Below are 6,372 nucleotides of genomic sequence, written 5' to 3' on the forward strand. Positions count from 1 at the left end.
AAGTGCCATGTATATAGAAGGGGTCTTTAGTACCGGTTGGAGCCACCAACCGGTACTAAAGGCCAATTTTCGCCAGGCCAAGGGGCGGGAAACGGCCCATTTAGTACCGGTTCGTGCCACGAACCGATACTAATGGTTGTGTGCTGCCACCGGCGGTGCACAATGTTTAGTCCCACCTCGCCGAGCAAAGGGCAGTCGCACTGGTTTATAAACCTAGTTGCGGCTGCTCCTTCGAGTTTCTCTATATAGCAGGCTTCTGGGCCTAACTAGGGCGCGCTGCCCTGTGAGTCTGCTGGCCCTTCTGGGCCTGCATTTGCACACTCTAGGTCTGGCGGGTCCATTGGGCAGCGTGTCAACAATTTTTTTATATTTTTTTTCTTTTCTGCATTATTTATTTTCTTTTATTTTTTGAGTAATTTTTTATATAGTTTTTTTTCTTTTCTGCATTATTTATTTTCTTCTATTTATTTTTGAGTAATTTTTTTGTATAGTTTTATTCTTTTCTGCTTTATTTATTTTCTTCTATTTATTTCTGAGTAGTTTTTTTGTGACAATCTCTACTCTGATACTCCGAAATGATAATACCATGCCAAGTTTCAACATTTTCAAAGTTCATTTTATAGTGATTTTCAATTTCACGGTCATTTAGCTCTCTAAACAATTAGGTAAATGATCGAAAAATAATAAATGATGTCAGAACATGTTGGAAATTGATGACGTCGCTTTGAATGCTGCATACTGAACACAAAAGAAGTCCGGAGTTCACATAAGTTTAAAAAATATTGAAGTGCCCATGTAACAGATGAGTTCTCGTCCGAAACCTTGATACTCTGAAAAAGTTTGTCCAGTTTGTACACGAAGTGCGTCCAGTTTTTGCCGTGACCCTCTCTACTCTTTCACACATGCTATGCGGGTGAAATGATGATACCATGTCAACGTGCTGCACTGCATATAGCTCAGTGCAATCTATGCTATTCCGAATGGCTTGAAGCTAATCAACGTGCAGGTGAGCATTGCGCCTCTTCGTCATTGTCTCTATACTCACGGCTTATGAACCGCTCATACTGCCTCTCTCTTGGCAAGGTGGGACTAAAAATCAGCTTACTAAGAAACTCTAGTACCGGTTCATGGCATGAACCGGTACTAAAGGTCTTCGTAGGGGCCCCAGCCTGACCACAACCGCACTGGCCACATTAGTACCGGTTCGTGGCATGAACCGGTACTAAAGGTTGCCCACGAACCGGTACTAATGATACCCGTCCGCCTAGCCGTTGGAACCGGCACTAATGTGCTTCATATTTGACCCTTTTTCTACTAGTGATAGAAAAAAATATGAACATTTACAGTAAGAAATTTACATGGTGTGAAAATATATGCAATGATGAGCCAAATGACATATATTTGGTGGTGTATACATTAATATATTTTTCTACAAACTTGCTGAAAGTATATAAAATTTGACTTTAGGAAAACCTAATATGCGGTATTATGCATTATATATTATATAATTATTATTTTTATATATTTATTTATTAAACATATGATATTAAATTACATTTATTTATATTTATATGTATATACTACATATTGTACTAGTTTTGAATTTTTGAATCTCAAAACCAAGGAGCAACGTGAACCATTGATAGAGCCAATCGGATGGTTCAGAATACTAGGATTCGTAGCTACAGTTGCAAGTGGAGGGTACTGATGTTATTTAGAACCATCGATGGATTGTCAATGCAGGGAAAGTACAATTATGTACTACTACGGAATTGCTTGTTGTTTTATTCATGTGCGTATCTGGCCTACTCAGCCTCTCCTATCACACACACACACACACACACACTAATAGCATATACATTAGCAACGATGATGTGCAGACTAATCGCGTCAATGAGTATTTTCTTTATACAGTTTAGAGTTGATTGTACTGTGAATTTAGAGCCGCTCCAATGTAATGAGCGAAGTCAATGCGTGCATTTGCACATACAAGATATAAACCGTTGATTAATGTTGATCCAGTGGTCTAGGTGGTTGTGATTCGGATCTACTATAAACTAACTGTACCAAGACACATTCTTCTAGAACCAGCGGCATGACAGTGTGATTGATCAACACAAGAAGCTCGGAACAAGACCTTCAGATGTTGTGTCGTATTCATATACATTGACTGAAAAAAGAGAAATCACCCGAAACAAGATCCTGCTCGTATTTTGTTCCCACGATGTTGTGTCGTGCAATTGAAATTCCAACTTATATGCTTTGCATGTACTGGGGTACTAGTTGCTTGGCGTTCACACAAGAAGCTCGTGTTTCTGTCAGATATTTAAAATTCTGGTTTTGTAGATTAAGCAAAGTGAACTGAATTCACAGTACACCATGTTCACAGACATTTAAGAGTGGACACTAGGCCCATATGTGAATCTTTATTTACAATAAAATGCAAACTTTATAAGATGTGCATCAAATCATCTTTTTAATTTCACAACACCAAGGAGTGATGGGTCTATTTATTTCTCGGTATTTTTTCAGTACAACACCAAGAAGAAAATGTTCAGCACAGAATAATCCAAATTATGTTCTGCTTATGTTACATTTGGAAATCAAGAATGTGGTGGGTTAAAATTTTCGAAGCCAGTTACTCCAATGGGATTATAAATTTCAGAACTACTCCTATGGGATGATTATGAACTACTCCATTTTGAGATCTAATAAAACAATTCCATCTTTGCTTCATTTATCCATGTCATCTGCCTAGAAGCACTGCCCAGACAGACTTCCAAGACTGTTGTGGTTGTTTTTTATCCAACTTGTTTTAGCTTTTTCTTAGTTTAATTCAGATTGAACTCTCTCAAGAACTTATTTTAGTGTTTCCTAGATTGCTGAAAGGAGTATAGTACTGATGTTGTTCTTAATTTGGACGCCTCGAAGGATTTATTTATCCATTTTTATTAAAATGGTTTGAATTGGGCCAGTTGTGGTGAATGGGTCAAGTTTTGCAAGTTAGGTTTGAAACCATGACAAAATGGGTCAAATTTTTGTAACCTATAGATGCCATGTTGCTTCAAATTTCTGAATGTAGCTAGAGACAGTGAATGTAACAAGAAATTTGAATGAAGCTTGGCATTATGTCCATCGACTTGTGTGAAAACTCTAGTTGTTTCCCTGGGACAGTAGCAACATGGGCTAAGTTTAACCTTATTTCTCTCTTAATTGCCTAACGTGACTAGCAAATGTTCTATGCAAACATCATTCTTCTTTCTAAAATTAAAAGTAAACAAGTTCAGTCATTCTGGATATAATCCAAATAAAATCAAATAAATCCAAGGAAAATCAAATAAATCCAAATAATTCACATGATATTCCAATAAACCAATTAATCCAATTATTGCCAAAATATTCTAATAATCCAATACACAAGACATATACATGACATACACGTAACATGCACAAGACATACTAATAGCCAATCTTTTCTTTTCTCTATCTAATCCTTTCTTTTCCCTTTCCTTTTACTTTGTCTATTCCCCTTCTTCTATAATGGCCTTGGCGTCAGCAATTAGCTCAGCAGTGCAATATGAGGATGGTGGCCATGAAGCAGCTCATAAGGAAATGGCCAACGTCTTCACCTAGAGAGTTTCCAGATGCTGCTCTTGTGCTCCGGGAGGGCATCTTCAGCCTTACGATCTGCCCTCGGGTAGTGCCTGCTGCGGGACGGCCTTCTAAAGACTTCTCGACGCTTCACAACCAGTAGTTTCCAAGCAGCATCAGCGCCAGGGAAGTCGAACACCCTATTGCTGGCCGAGTGCACTTTCCGAGGTCTCCCAACCCCACGACCAGTTGTCATCGGACGTCCAGGAGTGGAGTCGCATGGAGGATGCATATGCAGGGAACTTGACGTGTTTGACGCTACATAGGCTCTTCCTATATATGCAACAGGCCGAAGTTTGGGTGGAGGGGTCTCTATCCTTCCTATCCGCGAGGAGACCAGACCACGTGGTTGGATTAATTGTAGAGCCTGTATTTGTACTAGGGCACCACATGGGAATAAAAGTTCATCCTTCGCCTATTGGGTATGCCCATGAGGGCATGGCCAATGCGCCACCCTGGACATATGCCTCAAGGGCTCCACGTCGAAAATCAGCCATCATGGACAAGTCTGACCATAAAGACAGGAGCTTGCAGAGGCAAGGTGCTTCCTGCAGAGGAGTCGGCCGCTTCACAGAAAAAGAGTGGTCCCTATAGAAAATTAGAGAGAAGGAGAGTGCATGTGTCGAGTTTACTTTTATGAACTGATGTTTGGAGCTTTCTTTACCTCGTCTGGCTACCACATGACATCAACTGCGTTGGATGAAAATTTTATGTGCTATAGCCTAAGCTGATGTGGCACTTGAGACCATCACTAAATGCTGCCTCCATTGTACATGCCCTGAGAACTCTCAAAAGCATTGCAGAAAGACCATCTCCTTGCATTACGTGTGCTTCTCGTCTGCTTAAATTGCGTGCGGCCTGCGCTGTGCTGTTTAGTGATACATCATACATGCCCGGTACGGTTTAACGTTTTCCTGCGAAGTTAATATGTGGAGGAGTAGTATACACTCACAAAAAAAATGTGTAGTACACATATTATTGGAAAATCCGTATGATATTTTTGAATAGGTCTTTTGGGTAGTACCAGGAATCATGAACATTTGAGTAATTCTAGTATGAACCCGCGGGATTTATTAAAAAAAACTCTATATCAATCATGAAGTTTTCTTGCTTTAAATTCTTGTAAAAATATTATGGCATCTAAAAGGATTTTTTTAATGTTCATTAAAAAAATGTTCACTCCACTAAAAAAAAATGTGTTCACAATGTATTGACTCCCTTGGTCATGCTATGGTGGCAGGGCAGTGTCCAAGTACGTACCACACGTACACTCACTATGGTCTGAGTCATGTAGCATCCCAATATTTACAGCCGGCCAATCTAACATCTTGGTTTATGGGCTCTATCTCCGTGCTTTCTAAGGCAGCGGTTCATGGTGTGTTTATTTGCCAGTGTGTGGTATGAGCCGGCACCTAGGGATTTTAGCCGAAAGATGACATGATGCTCCACTGAGTCACTGCGATGAGTGCTTGGTTGTTTGTACGTAGCGATATATGATTATAGATAGGATTTTTTTATTGCGGGAAATTATAGCTAGGATGTTATTTCAAAAGCTTTATCTAGGACGCATAAGTGTTAATTTCCTTCTTTGTATGTAGTGATACATGTCTTTTATCCAAAGGAGGGAAAGACTCATGGGCTCTATATGGAGTGATGCACATAGACATATATTATTAATTATAGATAATGCCGAACAAATTCGCTTACAGAGTGGAAAAGGAAAAAATTGAGGACATCCACATAAAATATTTCTCGGGACAACATCTCTAGATTGTACCACGAAAGCGACAATGACATATTAGTAGAGAAAGAGGGTAACACTCCAAGACAATACCTTCAAGAAGGTATCACTGCTCACACGTCGATGTTGGTTGGTCCAACCAAATTTCAAGCCTGGGGCTATCACCTTGAAGAACTTTCGACCGACATGCTCGACAAGGTAATAATGCGTGGTCATAACACTTCCCTAATCAAGCCAGAAGGCAAGATGATGGTTTTTCATGCAGAGATAATAGATTTGCAATGTCTGTCGCCATAGTGATTGTCTACCACTCTACCAAATGAGATTGTCGGTAGGGAAGCATCGTTGTATCACTTCCGACCACTGCTACACCACCATCTCTGATGGTTGTCGTGTGTTCCACAACAATGGCTAGCAGTCATTGCTGCCAAATGCGCCGCTTTGGCGAAGTTTGCCAGTGGCAGCTCCCAACGAGACCGAGCCAATATCCAGTGCGTCGTGCTAGATTCTCCTAATCTGGCAAAACTCATTGCTGCTGAGCGACCAGCTCACACCCGCCGCCACATCCGATTCACACACAAAAATGCCGCATGTGATGGCAACCACAACAATGAGACGCCTGCCACTAGTGCTAAACTTTTAGAGCATCTCCAGCCGCGCCTCCAACAGCCTCCGCCTCATCGTCTTCATCGTCTTGGTTTTGACGTGAAAGAGTGGCGGCACCGGCACGTCAGCGAGACGAAGGGTGGTCGTCCTCATCGTCTTGGTTTTCCCGCGGGGAATCAATGTCAAGGCTGCCGCCGGTCAGCCTGCCGTTGATTCACGGGCGGCGAAGTGCAGCGACGCAGCCCCGCCTTCCGCCACGCGTTCGCACACGGCCGCCCCTGAGCCGCTATAAAAGCCGCCCCTGGCCGCGCCGGTGAGGCACCCATCCATCGGCACTGGCAGTCCTCCTCGCCATCGCACTTCCTCCCCTCTCT

Source organism: Triticum dicoccoides, chromosome 3A (genome assembly GCF_002162155.2).
Source record: "Triticum dicoccoides isolate Atlit2015 ecotype Zavitan chromosome 3A, WEW_v2.0, whole genome shotgun sequence".
Lineage (NCBI taxonomy): Eukaryota > Viridiplantae > Streptophyta > Magnoliopsida > Poales > Poaceae > Triticum > Triticum dicoccoides.